This window comes from Panthera leo, chromosome D1 (assembly GCF_018350215.1).
Source record: "Panthera leo isolate Ple1 chromosome D1, P.leo_Ple1_pat1.1, whole genome shotgun sequence".
Classification (NCBI taxonomy): Eukaryota; Metazoa; Chordata; class Mammalia; order Carnivora; family Felidae; genus Panthera; species Panthera leo.
Window position 1 is genome coordinate 94,349,326 of NC_056688.1, and position 22,782 is coordinate 94,372,107.

General features: G+C 37.7%; 1 long non-coding RNA gene and 1 pseudogene across 1 annotated transcript; both read right to left on the reverse strand.

Moving 5' to 3' along the window:
- Positions 1 to 5,471: 5,471 nt before the first annotated feature.
- Positions 5,472 to 16,638, reverse strand: LOC122201101. The gene is made up of 3 exons (XR_006194077.1): positions 16,482 to 16,638; positions 8,568 to 8,608; positions 5,472 to 5,564 (listed from the first exon to the last, which is right to left on the reverse strand). It is a non-coding gene; the product is annotated as an uncharacterized LOC122201101 (long non-coding RNA).
- A 5,226-nt stretch (positions 16,639 to 21,864) lies between these two features.
- Positions 21,865 to 22,016, reverse strand: LOC122201581 (annotated as a pseudogene).
- Between the last annotated feature and the right edge of the window lie 766 nt (positions 22,017 to 22,782).

The following is a 22,782-nucleotide window of genomic DNA, read 5'->3' on the forward strand; positions in this document are numbered from 1 at the left end:
ATAACTTTAAGAGGAAGGAAGGATAAAAAGATGAGAAAATCTCAAAAAGGTGGTCCTACCATAACATAAGCAGTACAATTCTTATCTCAGCCTGCTTATTTTCAGGGCTCCCATTTTTCCAGACTCCTTTGTTCCACTCATTTCCCTTTTCCATTATCTAACATCCCTAGTAATTTCTGCATTGCCTTTTATATCAGAATATCTTGTAGGCTGAGTGATAGTTTTTCATGACTGATTGTTTTTCCTTCCTTTTATTTGCTATGTAGAGTACAGGAGACTATTTTGGTGGTCCCGTTCTCTATTGTCTCTGAAATTTTAGGGTAGAGGGGATACTTCCAACTCAAAACAAAATATCTGGAGTCTAAAAGTCAAAAGCACTCTGATTAAAAGATCATCTTCTACTGATTGACTGTTTTATATCACTGGATGATTTCCTTGGTAAAATATTATGAAAATGGAGGGAAGGATTTGTCCATCTCTTTAGATATCATGAATCTCCAGGGAAGAGAAATTGCCATTATTAGAAAAGGAATCAACCAATATAAATGGAAAAATTTATGTCTTTGAGCTGCAGTTGAAAGGCTATATTCCCTCTTCTTATAATATTGGTCAAAAGCACAAGATAAAAGCATTTTCTACGAGTCCACAAGGAAGACAAAGCTTGGTCTTTGCTCTGCATAAATCATTGGGTCACCGCAAAGAGTTCAAGGTTACTGAAGGGATACAGTATCAACAAAACAGAAATAGAGATGAGGAGGGGCAATTAAAATAGGGATAAGATAAAAGGGAAATGAAAATACATAGAAGAAAACACAGCAGATTGAAAGCATTATTTTATTCTTATCTTTCCATATCAATATTGGCACTAAGAAAAAGCCATTATTCAATGATTCCCCCACCACTTCTCCCGGTGAGTGCAGAGAGATGTCATTGTATTCAAGGTGCTCTGTGTAGTAAAAGATTAACTTCTTCCACAGAAATGTTTGGCCCTTTGTCCTGACTTCCAAGAGATCATCTCTGAGCCCTTGATATATCCTGCCAAGGAGTGTCTTTGTTACCTGGAGGACTTGGGCCACACCAGACAGTCTATGCTAACAATGCAATTTATGTCAGGAGTGAGGGTGGGTTGGACTGTGCTTGTCAGCTCAAACTTTAAACACCACAGCCTGGTTGAACTTCCATGGCTGGCAATACCCCATGCATTTTGTTGCACATCTTTGCTGGGAGAAGTAAGTACTGTCTGCTTTCAGTGAGTTCTGTGAGTCTTTCTAGAAAATTACCAAATTGGACAGTGGTCTTGGAGAGCCCTCAACTGGCAATTGGTCTCAGAATGAGGATGGATCTGCAAACTTGTACCCCCAAAATAGGTTATTGCATTCAATTCCCTGCATCATATGATTCTAAGTCATTTAGGCTCTCTTAGAATAGAAGAACAGATAATGAGGGCCCCTTAATCACTGGGGCTAACGACTGAGAATATATAGGAAGAAAAAATGGTAGAAAACAGTGTTGGTTTCCTGAAATATCGGGCTTTATAGAGAATCAGGATATGGTTCAGGAAAAAATGCAGCTTATTTATTTATTTATTTATTTATTTATGTATTTTTGCAGTTAATTTTATTAACAAAACATTTTCTTTTCTCTTACTTGGGCAATCATTTCAGTCCAATACTGTTCTCATCATTCATGATGAATAACTCATCTCCTTATCTGTTCCTGCTAATCATACCCTACCAACTAAGTCCTCTTTGCTCCCTCTACTGCATGGATGGTGCTTGTTCATGCATCTAGTAATTCACAATTACTCTCACATTTGCTTCTTGTCTTCTCTTTGTGTGTCGTTTGACTTTCATTTCTAGTACATAATTCTGTTATGTTCTGCATGTCATGCACACAAAACTCTCTGCGGCAGGATCTAGTTGACCAAATTTCTGTCTAATTTGGACTATTCATACTTGAGAGGATAGTCAGTCACCATGCCAACCCACCACAAAGGCTGTAGGTTGCCTTTTCAATGCTGTCCAATAAAAATATAATGCAAGACACATATGTGATTTAAAAATTTTAGTAGCTTCATCTTTTAAAAGGGGAAAAGAAACAGATATACTATTATGTCTAAATTATATCTAAAGTATTGTCATTTCAACAAATGACACTAGCTACTTACTAGCTGCATGTGCCTGGTGGATAGTTGAGAGTCAGGTGGAATGGTGATGAATCCCATACTTCAAAACCTGATTGTCGAGAAAAAATGTAGGATAATGATTACTATAGAAGATTCTGACGGCTAATACATTTACCCATTATTAAATTTGAGCTCTATCATGTACTAGCAGCAAAGTCTTAGAAAAAAAAATATTAAACTTCAAATGATTGATTCCCTTATATGTAAAATAAAGTTTGTATAATACACTCCTAATTGGGCTGCTGCGTACCTTTTGAGATATTGGGAGGAAGTAAACTGTACACTCAAAGTGAAGGTTTATAAAATGACTACTTACACAAGGGATGGGTGAGGTTAAGGAAATCAACAGAGAATGGTGAAGCACCCAGGGGCTAGAAAAGATGACAAGACTTTATTTTACCACTCCATTTCCTATTCTGACCTTAAGGGGATGTTGTAACCAGAGCTAGCAAGGTTGAGAGTTTGGAGGTTTGGATGGATGGCCACATCATAAGAACTGACAGAACCCAGTCACTACAAGAAGGTGGGTAAGGCCAGGGTCTCCAGAGCCTACCTCTCTGAATTCTTCTTTCACTGGTCAAACCCAACCAGAATTTAGGACAAAGAATGAAATCTGTGGAAGTCAGTCATTTGGGTGACAGAGCAGGAGGATGAGTCTGGATGGGGTAAGCCAACTGAAAATAATAAGTCAGGTTATTATGTGAATTAAATGAAGGATAAATCTATGTAAAACATGTAGCATAGTGCCTGGAACATAGAACACACTCAATAAATATTAGCTATTATTATTAATAAAATTATTTTGTTTCAGTTCTGTACTTACTGTTGATCTAATCAACTGTAAGTTGGTAATACTGTAATCAAGGTAATAAGGCTGTGCATGGATTAGGTACTCGGAAGCTGATAGCCTCTTGACTGACATGGGCTCCAAACTCTCTTTATAACACACCAACATTTCCTGTCAGATACTAAATATTCAGCCAAACCAAACTTGTTATTCCCAAAATTTCTCTAATTATACAATTTGGAAGCAATCCAATGTGAGGAAAATCAATTTACTGAAAGCTTGTTCCATTTGCCAAAAGATCAATTTGTCAATGACAATATGCCAAATTCACCAAAAGATACCCACTTTCTAAAGACTTATTTCTTCTTTATTCCTATTAATAATGTTTATGAGAATTTTTATTTAATGATTTGACAGATTCTAAGAGGGCTGCGGAGTTAGATTCCATTCAGAACCTCTACCCATTTCTCTCAGTTCCATGCTTCAGTTTTCCTTCTCTCTGTCTTTTATCCCTCCTTACCTTTTCTTGGCTCCTTGGTGTTCCCTGTCTTCTATGGGTTTTCAATCCCTTGGTCTTCCTTCTCAACTGCCTCTGTTTTCCTACTTTTAATCAATGCCAAACATCTTCCTTCTAGATCAAGTTTTTTCTTTCCCATTCTCACTCTCTGTCTTAAGACTGATGTGTAGGGATGGCACCAATGGGCTCTCTCGCCCCCTGGCTTTCAGAAGGATCAGACCAGACCAATGGGAACCACTAGCAAGAAAGTAAAAGAACATGAAAGAGGTTGGAATATTTATTCCACTATGATAGCTACTGCTGGCACTGTCCACAGACCAAAAGTCATAGCTCCTGTCAGATGGCTGTCCACACACAGCTCTTTCATCCATAGATTCCAGAAACTTCTCCTTCCTCTTAAACTCTTAGAACTGGGTGGCACTGTAGTCTTGGGGTACTAGTCCTATATCAACATCATTGAAATAGTCCTTCTTTATAAGCCTTTTTGAATTATTCTCATTTGGAAGTGCCATCTTTTCTCTGTTTACTGAACATTATCTCTTAATATTTTTACTCAGCATCCTTCAGTTTCCCACTTCTTCTCTGCTCAGTATTTTCCATCCTTTTTGGTAGAAAGGGTGGAAGAGGAGCTGAAGAAAGAAAAAGAAAACAGATGCAGAGAGGTATGGAGATGGGGAAGGGTTAAGAGAAAGACTAAAAAGCAGAGGAATAAAAAATGATGGTTAGTTGGAGGGGTAGAAAACAGTCATGAGGAGAGCAGCAAACCTTGTAGCAATGGGATTGTAGTGGCCACAGCCTCTATCATGTACCATCCATTGTGAACGGTTAGAAACACAAAACTTAGTTCTCATACTTTTTTTTTCATTTGGTGGAAATCATTTGTTGAATTTATGTTTGAGCAACTGATGATATTTTTGTAGGTTTGCTTGTTTGGCTTGCTCTTATTTTCCCCTTATCTTCCTTCTGAAAACATCACTCATTAAAAGTCAAAGATTTGGCTTGAGTTTCTCTAGTGTTTTGAAATTTTTCATGACTTCTCCCAATAAGATGCACATTTTTCTGACATTGTACTTTCCAGGGCATGTACCTATTAAAGTAAAAATTCTCCTGGACAAAGTTAAACATGCTGGCAGATGTAGCTGAAGGCACTGCAATAGGAGAAAGAAACCAAAATGTAGCTGGAACTCAACTTCACTGAAACAAGTGATGGAGAGCTTTTTAGAATGAGTACATGGGACAGATCATAGACCATCTGGGTTTGTTAATTGGCCTTACCCAAAATAAAAGTGAGTGTTTACCTTTATGACAAGAGGGATTTTACAAAATGGAGCAGAGAAGTTAGGCTTCCATCCTCCTACAGAGATCGACAGAGATATTATCTTCTTTGATGAGTTTATTTCAAAGAGATGGCTCCCAAGTCCTTGGATGGTCATGGGTTCTAAAACTGGTGAGAGACTTTAAAAACAAGTTACTTCTCAAAGGAGTAGAAAAAGAATTTACAATTATAGATTTACTAAAGTAAATAAGAAAATGTGGGAAAGATCTTTGTGAGTAGGCCCTCTGGATACTATAAAGGCCAGTGTGAGCGGGAGGTCGGGGCATGGATACCTGAAGAAGCTATCTGATGTTTAGTCAAGCTGAGTAAAAATTAAGGCCACTTTGGTGCTTTCTCCTCTTCAAAACCATTTACACATCTGTCATATTCCATGTATTGCATTTTGAGCTTTGTGAAGACCTAAAGTCTGATTGCTGCCATTTATGTCTTGTATGAGACATTGTAATTAAAAGGTAATAATAAACTACATATTAAATAAATGCAAATACTAGGAAATGATAACTCTGTGTGTATATGGGTGTGGGCTGGTGCAAGAATGTTTTCGAAATTCATCCTATTACTCTCCATTTTGAGGAACAAATTTGCCCTCCATCATGAGAAGTGTTAAAGATGGAATTTTAATAATGCTTGAAGAACTCACCCTAATCTTCTGCCTCTGAGATGTGCTGACAACTCATATTAATTGCCTATTTTGCTGACATTTCTCTGGAAGTAGGTGCCATTCTCTCACAGAAAGGCTCTGTCAAAAGAGAGAGTAAAGGAAGAAAGTCTGTATAGCAATACTAAGAGTGAATTTGATCGGGAGACAGACCTTCCACCATCTTCTCAAATATCAGCCTTAGAAATCAGACCTGTGTAGGGAAATATGTAGAGGACAGAAATAATGTGCTGAGCCTACAGGTAAGTTCCTAGAGGTAAGAATCCACTCCATTATTTGCTGTGACTAATTATTATCTAAAGCACCACATAGCAAACAACTTCTACATTGTTTATTGTACAGTGCACCCCAAAGCTACTGAGTATAAGTAATTTGCCCCAGAATAATAGCCAGGATCGGAATAGTCAGAGACTCTAAAATCTATGCACCACAAATGTGAAAACAAACAAACAAAAAAGAAGCTAAACAAATTCAAGGAGTTTTATGCCTCCTGAAGACTATCTTTTGAATGCAAAATTGAAATTGTTCTTGCTCCAGCTCTGATCATTAAAGTCTTTTGCTTACCATAAATAAGAAAACAGCCAATGTGCAATAGAAAGTCAATCACTCTAGAGGGCCTTGCAAATCCATCGGTCATTTGAAAGGATAAATCACCTCCAACTGCAACCCAGATTCAATGCAAAAGTAATCTCATTTATAGCATTTTCATCTCCAAAATGGCAACATATTCAGTTGTTTTGCTTAGAAATATGGCCAGAAAGGCTTTAGTCAAGATTATATTCATACAGTAAAAACAGCCAAGCTTTTGGGAAGCACTAATCCCTCTGGAGTTCTTTTCCTAGAGTGAATGCAAATGCAGGAGACCCTTGCCCACAGCATGACAATAAAATCACCTTCTTTAAAGAAATGAGGCATAAACTTTTTGTCTACTTTGTTTCTTCCTTCTCTACCTTCCACTGAAACAGACTCACTTGGTGAATATATATATATATATATATATATATATATATATATGTATAGATAGATAGATAGATAGCTTAATTGCAGGACAAATCAAGTGAAATAAATGTGATAGGTTGAATTATGTACCCCCCAAAAGATACATTGAAGTCCTAGCTTCCATAGCTATGAATGTGACCTTATTTGGAAATAGGTTATTTGCAGACATATTCCGGTTAAAATGAAGTCATATTTGATAGGATGAGTTCTAATCTAGTATGTCTGTTTTCCTTGTAAGAAGCAAAAGAGAACACAGGAAAGAGAACACCACATGAAGACAAAGAATGACAGAGATTATGACCGTAATAAGATGGGGGCAGATATTGGGGTAATGCTGCTGATGAGAAAGCATAAGGAAGCTGATAGCCTGAAACCCCCCACCTCCCCTGCCCCTTATGTGTGATGTTATGTAAGTACTCCTGGCTGCTGAAGAACAAAGGAAAGGGAAAAACCAAAGGTTGGCTGATGGAGATCACAGGCATGCAGCACCTGAGTCTCCATCACTTTACCAATATCTTAGTAAATTACAAGAAAAATGCAATTTTATCAATAGCCTCTTCTTCACAGAAACCTGTAGACTCAGTTTCCTGGGGTCCCAACATCACCCTCCCCTCCCTAGTGATGTGGGGAACAAAGTCAAGAAGGAAATGGCAGATAAAGTTAAATTTCCTTATAACCTGTAGCCCATTGACAAACACTTGATACAGGTAGAGTAAAACATTCCTCAAGGAACTCCCTATTGTCTTAGTGGTAATGCTTTGCTAAAGGGAAAAACAACCTTAGCTTGACAATAACTAGGCCTCCAGCATCTTATGAGTTCTCTTTAGCATATGAAAATCCTTTTGGAAACCTCCCTTAATATAGTATATAGTATATAATCAGTCACTCCTCACAGCCCCAGTGCAGCTCTTTCTGCCCACAAGTCCTATCCCCATGTTTTAATAAAATCACTTTTTTGCACCAAAGACATCTCGAGAATTCTTTCTTGGCCATTGGCTCTGGACTCCCAAGGCTCCAAAACCCTATCACTGCCACGAATCAAGAAATCCCTGAGGGTATTAAAAGCTGGGAGGTACAAGGAAGAATCCTTCCCTAGGGGCTCCAGAGGGAGCGTGGCCCTATCAACACCTTGATTTTAGACTTCCAGCTTTCAGAATCATAAACCAATAAATGTATGTTCTTTGAAGCCACTCAGTTTGTGGTATTTTGTTACACAGCAGCCCTAGGAAACTAATACAGGTGGGTTAGTCGTCATTCTAAAAAGGAATCTGGGAAATGTCAAAATATTTCCAGTACTAAATAAAATTATTATGTTTCAGGACCTGGAGTTTCCTCCTGACCTTTGGGAGAGAGCTCTGCCTAGTGAAAGGAAGAAGCCTGACAAATCTCCATTCAAATTCCAACTCTGCTCCCTTCTGGCAGAGTTAATCAGACTGGCAATTCGCCTTCTATAAACTTGACTCCTCTCTGTAAAAATGGATATAATAATAATAGGTACTATGCACTATTTTGTTTGGATATTGTTTTGTTTTTTAAGGATGAAAGGAGATAATATATGTAAAACAACTGACATATGAAACTTTCAGGTAATCTAGGTCCCTTCCTCTTCTCTTCTTTTTCTTCCTAGGCACATACCTTCCCAACAGCCAGCCATCAACTAATCCCCCCTGAGGTTCAAGCTGATAATAGCTTCACATTTTATATATCCCAGAGATATCTGTAATTTAGCAGACAAACCTTAAAGGCAGAAAAGCCCTTGAGGCCAAAGCAATGAATTCTATTAGAAAACTTTAAGCTTTTTGATAGGCAGTGGAGTAGTTATTTCTTGAGCTGGAGACCTTGGCAGTAGGCAGTCAGATCATACCTAAAAGGCCTCTGGCCCTACTCATGTAGTTATACCTGCTTGGTAATAATTTCTTTTTAAAAAATTGATCCTTTATATTTTCTAGTTGGTTGCTTCTTTTCATGCCTTCTTTTATTAATCAATTATTCTTATATTCATTCTCTCTCTCAATTTATTAAGGGCATGGCATATGCAATACATTAAGGAAGCTACAAAGATCAGCCTAAAAAGCTACTGCTTACCTTTAAGGAGCTTGTGGTCTAGGAGAGAGGAGGAGACACTCCTATAAATAGATAATCAGTGTGATTTAGAAAATTCCAATATCCAGAACTGACATTTTGTTTTTGTGAGTTTGCTAGGCAACCCTTTAATCACATCATTTCCTCTAGTTCTTTCCTTCTACCATCCTCCTTTCCTTCTTTCCTGTCTGCTATTTTTTTCTCCTATCTTTCAGTAGTTCCAATTTCCCATTCTTCATTTTTTGTTCACATATTTTTGAGAGTAAGAGCTATTGTGCTAAAGCCATTTGTGTGTGTGTGTGTGCATGTATGTCTATGATAATCTGTAAGTGAAACTTGACTTTTCTGTCCTACTAGTCTAAAATATTCAGACTATTCTCATATCTCACATATATCCCCATTGGACATTATTTTAGTATTTCTCTTTCATTAGCACATAGTCATTTATTCATTCCACATTTACAGAGCATCTGTTATATTGTGGTAGATCCCCTCCTTAAGGAATGTGGTGAAAACCTCAAGACAAGGGAAGGCAACCTGGCTATATGCATATGCACAACATTCCTCGCGACTCTGTAACATAGACCACCCATTCAGACTGTGTGTTACTATATATGGGAGACAAAGGAGAAAAAACTGTGCAAGAAGCCACACCCTGCTGCGCTTGGGACTCAGTTTTTCAGGTATGAACCCACTGAGCCCTTCCTGGCATAACGAATAAAGTTGCTTCCTGGACAGAAAAGCCTCAGTGTCCTGTTTCTCTGTGCAAGAATCCTTCTATAATGTCAGGTACCATATGAAGATGCTTCTTGCATTCTTTATTTCCTCTTGTCCATGTAGCATCCCTGGGACAAATTAATCCTTTCAAAACAAGCTCTTTCTCTTTGAATGACTGCCAGACTTTAGAACCAATAAATCTGAGTTTGTGTTTTTCCTCTATTCTTAAATACTTGCCACATCCTCCTTCATCAGTAATGCTAGAAATACTAGTAATAATAACGATAGTAAGAGTTTATTATAGCTCACATTTGTTAGATATTTATTTATATACTAGACACTGTGATAAAAGTCAAGGAGAATTAGATCATTACATCAGTAATGCAAAGGGAAATAGATTCAGCATTTGATTTTTAATATAGGCTGTCAAAAGCCCTATAAAAACAATAGCTTTGGAAGTCAACAGATTTGATTAGCATGAGGCAGGTGTTTCTGATAAAACACCTAGAAAGTCTATTGAAAAAGACAAAGGAAATCCCTACAGGAAGAAAGATATAGAGCAGATGCCTTAACAATAGATTGAAAAAGAAAATGAAGAATTAATTATGCCAAGGAAAGCTAATGAAGGCTGACTGGGCTGGGAAGGGGCAGAAGACGGGCATACGAAGGCACATGATCTTAGATACTTAAGACAATGGGAACAGACCTGAACTTTGGAGGGGGGCACATAAAAGAAGAAAAAATCAGGATTGAGAGATAGCCAGATGTTATCACTATGATCAGAAACGTGCATGTTTGCTGGTCATGGCTATGATGATTAGTTTTATGTGTCAACTTAACTGACCATCTGTCCCCTAACATTCACTCATCCTGTATTCATTTGCTGAGTACATAGCTAACACATGCCTATCACGTGACGGTAGAATATTAGTTTGGAGCTCATCAGTGGAGTCTTAAACAAGGGGAGCAGAACTGTGGATTCAAGGAACTCATAGCTGACCCTGCAGTAACTGGAAGAGTACAACACACTGCAGTACGTTCTCTTAGGTGCATGGCATGGCCCTGGAACAGAAGAGGAGCTCACAAACTCTACTGGAGAGTCAGAAAGGGGAAATGGAGGCAGTTAAGCAACGTTTTGTTCCTCCTAGTACTATTGTTAATAGGCTGTAAGGTATCATATAAATGTGAAGTGGAATAACACTATTAAGAGATCATTCATTCGCCTGTTCCCTCACAAATCACCACTGCCTACACTCTAAAGTCCAAACTTTCCAGACTGTTTCTATTTATAATCTCAATGTTCATCCCATTACCCTGGAGTGGGGCTGGGTTTTATAAGGTCAGAAAAAAATGCCCCATTCCACATCAACCTTTCATTCTATTAAAATGTATCTCTTCACTCTCAAATTTAAGAAACTAGGTTTGCATCAGAAGGAGCACATAGTTAGGGAAAAGGAGTTTTGTATTTTCTAGAGTTGGCTTTGCCATAGATTTGCTATAGTCACCCTCTCCAGGGCAGAACACCCTTCCTTAAGATGGGCTGTTTGGACAAGATGACCTTTTTCTTTTGCTCTATCAATTCCATGAACCTGTGAGATATTTTTGTTGAAAATGCAGAATCTATAGTTAAAAGAAGACAAAGCACCTATATATTTCATTTGTCAGGCTAATATCCTTGGTAGCATCCTTTAATTTCCCTTCATAACATTCTTTTCTCTTTTTTTTTAAATTTGGGATTACTTATTTCAATATTACTATATTTGTATCAATCTTGATTGTAAATAATGAGAACAAATCTGCTTTGTGTGGGTAGAAAGATAATGTATTGAAAGCATAATGGATAGTTCATAAAATGAAGAATGGTCAGGAATGAAGCAAAGCACTTCAGTTGTTAGAGAGTCAAAATAGGCGGAATGTCAAGGAAGCTAAAGGGATTAGTACTACAGTTATAGTCACATCAGAATAGGAACAACATGGTTAATAGCGGGAGATACCACCAGTCCAGATGCCACAGGCACCACAGATGCTGGATGCATCTTTGCTGCTAGCACTGAACATGTTTTATTGTACCACTGGCTCCACTTCAAAGTGACAGAAATATCCAATTGGCCAAGCCTAGCTCATATGCCTGTACTGTACCTTGAGGTGATGGAAAAAAAGGAGTATCGGGGCCTCTTCACTTCTTTAGTGGTAGGCTATGTTTTCACCAAGTGAAAGGAGCCATGACATGGGGAGCCATTATGGGGAGCCATAAACAATAATCAACAATAAGAAAACAATAAAGCCATAAACAATAAATCAACTTTGCACTAGAGCCTTAAGGGGATAGAAAATTCCAAAAGGCAAGTGTGATATGTCATGGGTAGCACACTGTAGGTACTCAGCTCCTGGGACTTGTATTTAGGAACCAAGTTCTAGTGATTATCTATCCCATGACTGGAATGTTAAAGTTTCTCGGCTCATAAGGATGCTAATGGTGGCCCAAACATGCAGGGTCTCATGATTTGTGAGAAGCAAATAAAGCCAATGGTCTGAGCCCAGCACAGGCCAGAGAGAGCTGTGGCTCAAGGTTTTAATAGCACTATTGCAAAAGCTGCAGCTTTTGATAACCTAGTCCCTGGTGGAGACTCTGTCAGGTAATCCTCTCTCTAAAGCCTGTCAGCGGAATCCATGTTTGAGATAGTGAACAGCTGTGAGTCAGAGCTTTCTGGCCATTGGGGTAAAAACTCTGCTTAACTGTTCTCAGTAATTGCACCCTCTAGGGAACTGGCCTAAAGAAGTTGCTCACTTCCTCCTCTACCAATACTCTAGGTACATCTTCAAACAAAATGCCTAATGTGAAAGAGGCTTCTCTTTTTCCATTAGGAATAATAATAGCAGTTGCCCTTATAAACTAGAATGCACATTTTTTTAAGGATCTGTGAAATACTTCATATATATTATCTTATTTCAACATCACAATATCAATAGGGGAAACTAATGATCAGAGAGAGAAAGTATTTTGCACAAAGCTATTTGAAGAGGCAGGTGGAAGACTGAAACAGGGCTGTATGGCCCCATAGCTCCTGTTATTTTCACTACTTTACCTCCTTCTAAATTCTCCACAGTGCAGGACTTCTAGAAGTCACACAATAAATGTCTGTAAGGCCAAAAAGATTTCAGAGATGCACATTTCTTAATGGATTAGCAAGCGTTTAAGAAAGAAGTCCCTGGAGATCACACAATTTTGCAAAAAAAAAAATCATCTCAGTAAAAGGGTCATCTTTAAAAGTCTAGGTAATGCTCTGAGATTAATGCAGTGTTTCAGGACAATCTGCACTGTTTGTGCTGTATAGGTGTTGTTGTTGTTGTTTTAATGTTATTGTTTTGTTCTGTTCTGTTTTGTTTTTTCAAATGGAAACTGCATGTATAAAGTCTGGAATCTGAAGTACTTAACTTGGAATCCTAGCTCTGGCACTTCTCTGCTTTCTCAACCACATCTCAGCCTCAGATGTCCTTATCTGTAAAACCAACATTTGAGGTTTGCCATGGTTGATACTTAACAGGACAAGACCTCCTTCTGTGAAGTCTCCTGCCTCTGAATTCCAGGATAGTCTATTACCAACTTCCTAATTACTTGCAGAAGACAAGGAAGCCTGGCTTCCATCCAGGGGATGTGGAAGTGGCTAATTTCCTTCTGATTCTGACCTTAAAGTCTATCAAATCCAAAGCAGCATATGCACCTTAGGAAGAAGGAGAGTGGTAGATTCGGATGAGGTGCAGGGCAGGCCACCTCAAAATTGCTACTTTGGCATGTGTATTATTTTGAGAAGAAGACAACCAATACTCAACAGACTTAAGAAGAGCTTATTACTTCTCCCTTAACTATCTAAAATAATTTAGACAAGAGGCTTGTACCAGGAAGAGAGCTTTTACCTGGAATAATTTATTTGTATGACATGGTAAACATTTGTTTGGCAGACATTTGCTCCTCTCATCCTCCTATAAATTGTCTCTCTCCCTTTGAAGTCCCAGATCCCTATCCCTTCTCCTTAGCTCAGGATGGCATGTAAGTCTCAATTGCCTGATTAGTGGAAAGCCTCATACTTCTGGGGCTCCCACATGAGCAAAATTAAATTTGTTATTTTTTATCCCTGTTAATCTGTCTTATGTCAATTTGCTTATTAAGCCAAAGAACCTAAAAGAGAAAAGGGGAAATGCCTTTCTTCCCTACAATCTCAAGCCAGTCACTTCTCTCTGACCATTGTCTGAATCAGAGTCAAACAGCAACATTGTCAACCTTCATTCTTTTAGCAGAAGATTTAGGAGTCATCTTCATGTTCTTTTGATATCAACTTCCAAAGCTAGGTAGTGTTTCTGTAAGGCCATAAAAATGGGGCCATGGAAGATTCAAGGATAAAGCAGGCTCTATTAGGAGGTTCTATGCATTTCAATAGCTTTGATTTTGCCAGACATTTGAAGGTTTTTGAACTTCAAAGGTAATTGAGACCTCCCATCATTAGTTGAACTTTCTAGAGAAGTTCATGGAAATTTAGAGTTGTTTGATGAGCTGATGCGGCTGTTTCCTGGAAGCTCACAATGGACAAAGTTAAACAAAGTCCTCAGCCACATATTCTTTACATTCTTCTGGTGTCTGAACTGGAGGCACTCAATACCCAAGGCCAAAGAGAAGCGAGTAAACAGGAAAAATACAATGATTAAGATAAGGACATCTTGATATGGCAGCCAAGAGGGATGAATAAGAAAAATAAGGGATGATCTCAAGTTACTCACTTGTTCATCTATTTTTTTTTTCTTTTTTTGGCCACAAACTGATCTAGAGAACAGTTATCACTTCAGGTCATTCTCAACCATGAGAAACTTTACGCTTCACAACAGAGGGTTAGTGGGGTCTTGAAGTGTAAATAGGATGTCTGTCATTAAGGAGTGAAGGAGCATTTCAGTCAAAGGAAGCAGCCCAAACAAGGTGCCTGGGTGGCTCAGTCGGTTGAGCGTCTGACTTCGGCTCAGGTCATGATCTCAGGGTCTGTGAGTTTGAGCCCCACGTCAGGCTCTGGGCTGACAGCTCCGAGCCTGGAGCCTGCTTCAGATTCTGTGTCTCCCTCTCTCTCTGCCCCTCCCCTGTTCATTCTCTGCCTCTCTCTCTCTGTCAAAAATAAACATTAAAAAATTTAAAAAAAAAAAAGGAAGCAGCCCAAGGGTATAAAAATATACATTGTGGGCCATCTGCAAATAATTGAGTATAGGGCAATTACCATCAAATAATAGAAAATGACACCCAGCTATGTTCATGGCTATGTTCAATTCACAAATGATAAGCCTTAGTCACAACACATGTCATTTCTAGACCTCAAGTATAATAATATGCCTGGTGCACTTACCCTTTGATTGATGCTTTTGTATTTCTTTTTGATCTATTTTACTGATCAAAATGTTTTCAAAATCCATGGTGCTATGTTTGGGTGATTTATTTTTTTTGACATTTATTTATTTTTGAAAGAGAGGGAAAGAGACAGAGCATGAGCAGGAGAGGGGCAGAGAGAGAGGGAAACACAGAATCCAAAGCAGGCTCCAGGCTCTGAGCTGTCAGCACAGAGCCCGATGTAGAGCTCGAACCCACGAACTGTGAGATCATGCCCTGGGCCAAAGTCAGAAGCTTAACCCACTGAGCCACCCAGGTGCCCCTGTTTGGGTGATTTAATTTTGACCCCACACCTGAAAGGAACTGCTGAGAGTCATGTGTACCACTTACAGGGTGAATACTTGTAGAAGCTTAGGGAGCAAAGAAATGGCACACAGAGTCTAGTGCAGTGGTCCTCAAAGCCTAAATCTTAAACTATCAGTATTGGCATTAACTTGGATCTTGTTAGAAATTCAATTCTTGGGTCCCGCCCCAGACCTACTAAATCTGGAAATGAAGTCCAGTATTTTATGTTTTAACAAGGCCTCAGGGTGATTCCCACGTGAGTTAAAATTTAAAAATTACTAGCTGGGTGGTTAGGAATACAGACTTCCTCAATTCAAACCATAATTCTGCTATTGACAGCTGAGTGACATTAGGCGAAATAATCTTTATATGATCTTTTCCCCGTCTATAAAATGAAGATGTATTAGTACCTGCCTCAGAGGTTTATTGTGAGAAATAAATGAGTCAACATTGCCTGGTCCCTACTAAGCACCATATAAATGCAAACTCTCACCTCCGGAGGTAGAAATGGCGCGATCCTTCAGTCCTGACAAAGCCTCTCTTTTAGAGCTTAGAAGCACTATTTTTAGGATTGTTGGGCTATTTTCAGTTATAAAATGAGAACGATAAATTGTTACTACCTTCCTTTAACGTTTGAAATAGATTCCTCATTAAGGAGCTGCTTTCCTATCCTTAATTGGAAGAAAAATCTCCCTTACATTCTGATGCTGAAAAAGTACCCATTACATCTGATGTACTCTTACCACAAGCCTCAGGATACATGTTCACAGAGTGAATTACAAAAGCCACAGGCAGCAACTATTGCTTTTCAAGTAGTTCAATAATCCATCACTCCGCCTCCACTTACTCTCCCGTAATTCACCTGGATGCAAAGAGCTTTCTTCCTAACTTTTTACCAAAACATTAGGAATTCAAGCCCCAATCTAAAATCCTTGTCTTCGTCTGTTTAATATTTTGAAGAATCTGACTCTTTACTATTGATTGACTATCCAAGCAGGCAATCAAAATGCTTAATCAATAACAGTCACTCACTTCATGCCAAGTTGTCCTTCCAGAGCAATAGGTGTTTAAACCCCCTTGACCTTCTCTTAATTAATACCAGCCTTTATTAATAAGCCCATTCCAGGCCTCCCAAGCCCTGCAACATTGCATCTCTCAAGAAGAAACTTTGCCCTTCGAGCTTTCCCAAAATCAATGAGAGTGAAGCCAAAGCCATAAGAGACGCAGCTGGCATGGGGATGTAGGGACTGGGGGCAGAGCTGGGGGAGGGCTCCCTTGAGCTGAACTGGCAGCTGATAGAAGCTCAGACCTTGAGGTAGATCCTTGCTGATGTCTGCACCCTGGCTATCTGGCTCAGGGCAGAATACAGAAATGGTTAATTAGCATTGATACTGACTTCATTGCTTTTGCCCAGAAGCAAAAGTCATTGGAGTAGGAACAAGTAATTTGGGTCCCCAGAAGACGACACCTATAATTCTGTGTGGTGTGCTTACCTGGAAGTCCAGAGAACTGATTGCCAATGTCATTTTTGCCAAGTTCCTTCTGTTGCCTGGACCTCAGTTTCTTCATCACTCAAATGACAGGATCATCCTGGATGGTTTCTTGAGTTCTCCTCTACCTCTGATCTGCCATAATTACTTTATTTCTTAGAGCCACTTCTCTCACTGCAGACAGAATTAACAGGACAAGATTTGTGTAGATCTGGGTCCTCTGGACAAATGCCAAATTCCATTCCCTTATGAGTTGCCCCATTAGCTCATTGCAGATGTTGCAAACACATGACCATGTTTGCCTTCTCTAGTCAATAAAAATACATTCAGATTTCAAGGGCTAAAATTCCAGTATTGTATATATTGATTTCTTTCATTTAAAGCATTGTTTTTAGAAAATAAGAAAGAAGATTAAAATAAAAAGAAGAATGGTGTAACTAATAATTGTATGTGCACCTAAAATAGACACTAGTTATTTTTGTGAAATTTGCTGTGTCTATTTTTCTAACTGCAAAAATATATATATTATGGATAAAGTTAAAGTGTGTTTTCCTTTATTGTTTCATCCCATCCCAGGCAACTTCCTTCTCATGCCTGGGCAACTATGTTTACAAATTTGATGGGTATAATTCTAGTTTGTTAAAAAATACAGATGGATATATCTGTGGACTGACTGATAGAAAGATGGATAGATTTATGACTGCATAAAGATTCCTGATAGATATATACTGATATATAGATAGGCAACACCCACTTACGTGAGTTAATTTATAGTGTTATATAGGGTTTTAACTTGGCAAATATACTTATTTGATGCATCATTCTTCAAATTGCTATTTCTCTCAAATAGCAACGTATCCTGTTTCATTTTTTTTAAATTTTTTTTAACGTTTATTTTTGAGACAGAGAGAGAGACAGAGCATGAACGGGGGAGGGGCAGAGAGAGAGGGAGACACAGAATCGGAAACAGGCTCCAGGCTCTGAGCCGTCAGCCCAGAGCCCAACGCGGGGCTCGAACTCACGGACCGCAAGATCGTGACCTGAGCTGAAGTCGGACGCTTAACCGACTGAGCCACCCAGGCGCCCCTCTTGTTTCATTTTTTCATCCTTTCAGTATCAGATTTTGGTAAGTTTTAGTGTTTTACTATTATTAACAATGTTGCCGCAAATATTCTTGCACAGATATGCTATTATACGTGTTAGAGAATTTCCATGGGATATAAGCCCAGAAATACAAATCTTATAGGGTTTGCACATTATCAATTTTACTAAGCATTGTCAAATCGCTTTGCAATGTGTTAACATCACTTTGATTCCATTTCCCCACATCTTCACCAACACTTGCTACTGTTAAACTTTATTTTTGCTTCTATGATGGGCGTGAAATGGTGTGTCATATTTGTGTGTTTCATTTTTGTTTGTCTCATGTTTGCCATTCCTAGATCAGCAGGGTTGAGAAATTTTTCACATATGTAATAACATTTCAGGGTTCTTCTTCTATGAATGACATATTTATAACCCTTGGTTTTGCATCAAGTTATTTTATTTTATTTAAATATTTTTGCTAAATCTTTCTATATCTGGTAATTCACTTGTTTTATGTGTCACAAGGTCATTTAGATTCAACAAAAGTCAATCTCTGGAGAAACACAAAGGAACTGTTACTTTGCGCTTTTTTGAATCCTAGTGTCTTTAAAAAAAACTATAACATTTTGACATACACAATTTTCCTTCCCTAAACTGGCCTCCTAATTCTTCATGCCCACAATTGGAAAAAGAAAAAAAAAGAGTCCCAGACATTGCCGAGACTACACTGGGAGTCCCAGAATCCAAAATGTACCATTAGACCTTTAAACAGTGGCATTTCTTCCACAAATCTACCAACTGTTATGTTCAGTATAGACTGATTATAGATACTTTTGCCAACACTTAAGTAGGTTCCCATTCCAGGAAAAATTAGAGAAGAGAGATTTCATATAGGTAGCCACTACCTCTAATTTAGTCTTTCTTCTTTTTTTAAAGTTTTTTTAAGTTTATTTATTTTGATAGAGAGACGGAGTGACTGAGTGGGGCACGGGCAGAGAGAAGGAGAGAGAATTCTAAGCAGGCTCTACACTGTCAGCACGGAGCCTCACGTGGGGATTTTTAATCTTTCTAATGCAGTTGGATGGGTAGCATCACACTCTTGACATAAAAGTGAAGGAAGAGGGGCATACAGAGGAAAAATAAATTATTAAACTAATACAATAATATTAAAATTTCATTATCATTCACTTATGCTATTCTAAATATTTATTTATTTTTGAGACAGGGAGAGACAGCATGAACGGGGGAGGATCAGAGAGAGAGGGAGGCACAGAATCTGAAACGGGCTCCAGGCTCTGAGCTGTCAGCACAGAGCCTGACGCGGGGCTCAAACTCACGGACCGCGAGATCATGACCTGACCCAAAATCGGACGCTTAACCGACTGAGCCACCCAGGCACCCCTCACTTATGCTATTCTTATGAAACCTCTTTAATGGCAGCACTATCATCCCCATATTGCTGCATTTCAGAGAAACAGTTTCTGTGACAGTGGTCACAGAGCAAAGGGTTGGCAGAGTCAGATTTGATTCCATTCCATAAGACTCACTGATATGCTTTTGCCTTTATACCTGCTTCAGACTGATCTGGAAATTTGAAATCTGAACCATGTTAGCACAGTAGAAATAATAAAAGTAGGCATCATTAACATAAATGTGAGGTTTAGTGTTTTGTGTTTTTTTTATTTTTTCAACCTTTACAATTTGTTTACATAGTTTAAATTAATAATCACAACAAACATAATATATAGGTGAATATTTACCAAGTTTGTCTGAAATATATGCCTATTGTCTCAAGTCCTGTTCAGTTCGACATTTGTCTTAGGTTTTTCATTTTTTGGTAATGCATTATTAATAATAGTTGCATTAAAATTTTACTTCCTGTTCCTGCCATGATCTTGTACAATAATGGATAACACTCATGTGCACTGAACACTGTTCTAACTTTAACACATGGCTATCAGATTACCAGCCTTTTTCCTCTCTCCTTTTCCAGATAATATAACATGTCCCTTGCAAGAGAAGAATGCATAATATTTTCTGATAAAATAGAATGATTATGATAGGACAACTAGCAAACAGCTACACTTTTCAGGTTGAGAGCCGTAGTGGGAGAAGTCTTTGATTAGCTGCCCCCTACTGGCCACTTGAATACAGCCATTTATGACAGGATTAGTGCTATGACTTTTGATGGAATCCATGAGACCTTCAGTTAGTCAAGTCAATGTGAAATTGTAGGTTGATGTGTACCTGAGAAATGTGCAAAAAATAGTAATTGTATAGTCTAATCAATAGTCTAATCAATAACTGTATAGTCTAATCAATAGAATAGTCTTACCATTCCTGCTGTGTTTTTTATATTTATTGAATCTTGTAAATCTATAGATACTTACCTAATTTATTGTTTGATGGTATTTTATTTTATTTTATTATTGCAATAAACTCTTTTGGTAGCAATAGCTAGACAATTAAAAAATTATTTCCAGGGGCATCTGGGTGGCTCAGTCAGTTAAGTGACTGATCCTCGGTTTCAGCTCAGGTTAAGATGTCACGGTTCGTGAGTCCAAGCCTTGCGTCTGGCTCTGCAGCTGACAGTGCAGAGCCTGCTGGGAATTCTCTCTCTCTCTCCCTCTCTCTCTGCCCCTTCTCTGCTCGCATTGTCTCTGTCTCTCTCAAAATAAATGAATTAATTTAAAAAATTATTTCCAGAATTTCTATTTCTCAAAAGTTGGTAAATGTTTAAGTTGAATAAAATATTGGCTTGGTATTTCTTACCATTTACTATCAGGAAAGGAAAGCTAGAGAACATAAATCTTCAGAAACAGCATCAGTATTTATTTCAAAAGTGTTACCCGTTTAAACAAACCACAAAAATTTAACAAACAAAACAGATGAACATAGAGGAAGGGCGGGGAAGAGGGAAGCAAACCATAAGAGACTCTTAACTAGAGAATAAACTGAGTGTTGATGAAGGGGAGGTGGGTGGGGAATTGGCTAAATGGGTGATGAGTATGAAGGAGGGCAGTTGTATTGAGCTCTGGGTGTTATATGAAAGTGATGAATCACTAAACTCTACTCCTGAAACCAGTATTACACTATATGTTAATTAGAATTTAAATTAAAATTTTGAAAAATAGGGACGTCTGGGTGGCTCAGTCAGTTAAGCGTCCAAATTTGCCTTGGGTCATGATCTCACCATTCATGGGTTAGGTCTCAGCATCCGGCTCTGTGCTGACAGCTTGGAGCCTGGAGCCTGCTTCAGATTCTGTGTCTCCCTTCCTCTCTGCCCCTCCCCTGATCGCACTCTCTCGAAAATAAATAAACATTGAAAAAAATGTTTTAATTTTGAAAAATAAAATAAAGTGAGCCATAAATGACAGGTATGTCCAGCTTCAGAAAAGACATTAATATAATATGCCATAAAATATGACTTTTCATTTAGATCTACTGACTTTTTCTTAAGCAGATAAGAAAAGTGAAGGAATAGATGACACCATTGATTCCATTAGCAGAACTGCACAGTTAAATGATACAATGTTATCAGATGCTTCCGTAGAAAATCAGTTAATTCCAGTAATGGATTCAGTTTTATCATCCAATTCATGGGATTCAAGTAAAGTTATACAAATTCATTTTCTTTAAATACATAACACCAGTGTGAATGCTATTAAAGTACTCAGTATCAGAGCTAAAATATTTAGTTTTTGCAATGATAAAAAATATGAAATACTAATTTGTTAGAGCACAGTATTATGGTACAATCATTGGTCTTTTTGAAATTAAACAAACAAACAAATAAACAACAACAACAACAAATAACTATTGACCAGAAATACACTTGGAATTTCTTATAGGACACAAATTAATGATTGTGTTGAAATAATTATAGTCAAAATGTATACTTACTTTATGTACAGAGATTAAAAAAGACTCAATTTGTGTGTGTGTATAATTAAGTTGATGTTGCATTAAAAAAACTTTTCAGTATGAGTTTGTGCTTTCTCTTTTCTTCCCACCATCAGCTGGATTTTAGCAATGGTTTAAATTTCAAGAATTACTTTGAAAAGCAACTTAAGATTTCCACAGTGGTATTGGACTTGTTTTGAAAACAAGATCTTCAAATTTTGGTTGCATTCTGTTCAAAATCAATTGAAAATCTTTAATCAAATTATTCAAGAAATGAAACAAAAATAGAAACTGTCAGCTTCCTAAGATTTAATGAGTTGCAATTATTAAAAATAAAGCTTAAAAACAGGGAAACATTGAAATTACTCCCACAAAAGTAATTGAAGATTTGAGAAAATTAATTGTGAGAGGCAAAATAGAATGCAGAATTTAATATTAAAACTCTATTGTTAACTTTATAATATTTCAACTTTAGGAAAAGTTTTCAATTAGCAATAATCGCGCCTCGGATAAACCTCATTGGCTACGATAGTGCCACTGCGCAAAGCTTATAATATTTCAACTTTAGAAGGTGTATATTCAGGGAAATCTTACTTTTCATTATAACCATTTATTTTCTGTTTCTGAAAAGGAATGGAATTGAGAAGACCTATAATATTTTTCATCTCAATCTAGTAAATATAAAAACAATTTAAAAATTTAAAAATAAAAATAAACCTAGTATAATAATCAAAACAATCATTGAGATGCATTTTTAAGTTTATTTATTTCTGAGAGACAGAGACAGAGAAAGCAAGCAGGGGAAGAGCAGAGAGAGGAGAGAGAGAATCCTAAGCAAGCTCTGTGCTGTCAGTACAGAGCTGGACGTAGGGCTTGAACTCATGAAACATGAGATCATGACCCGAGCAAGAGCCACCAAGGCTCCTTGAGACACATTTTTGATAGGCATTGTCATATAAAAACATTTGTTGAAGCCAGTGCTCTGAATATATGCAAAAAGACAACAGAAGCAGAATTGAAAGGGGATATAACATTTTTGGAATCATTTATTTGACTCGCTATATTAAGCTTCTTCAAAGTTCTTACTCCTATTTTAGATAGGTGAGACTATATTTCCTTATCTTTTACAATTAGTTTGATTTGCATCTTCTATTACTGTCATCAAAAGGAATCTAAACTGTGATAAATGATGTATATGTGTTCTTTATTATGCTACCTGAGAAAAGAAGAGTACAGATCTTCCTCAACTTATGGTGGGGTTATGTCCAATAAACTCATCGTAAGTTTAAAATATCGTAAGTCAAAAATGCATGTA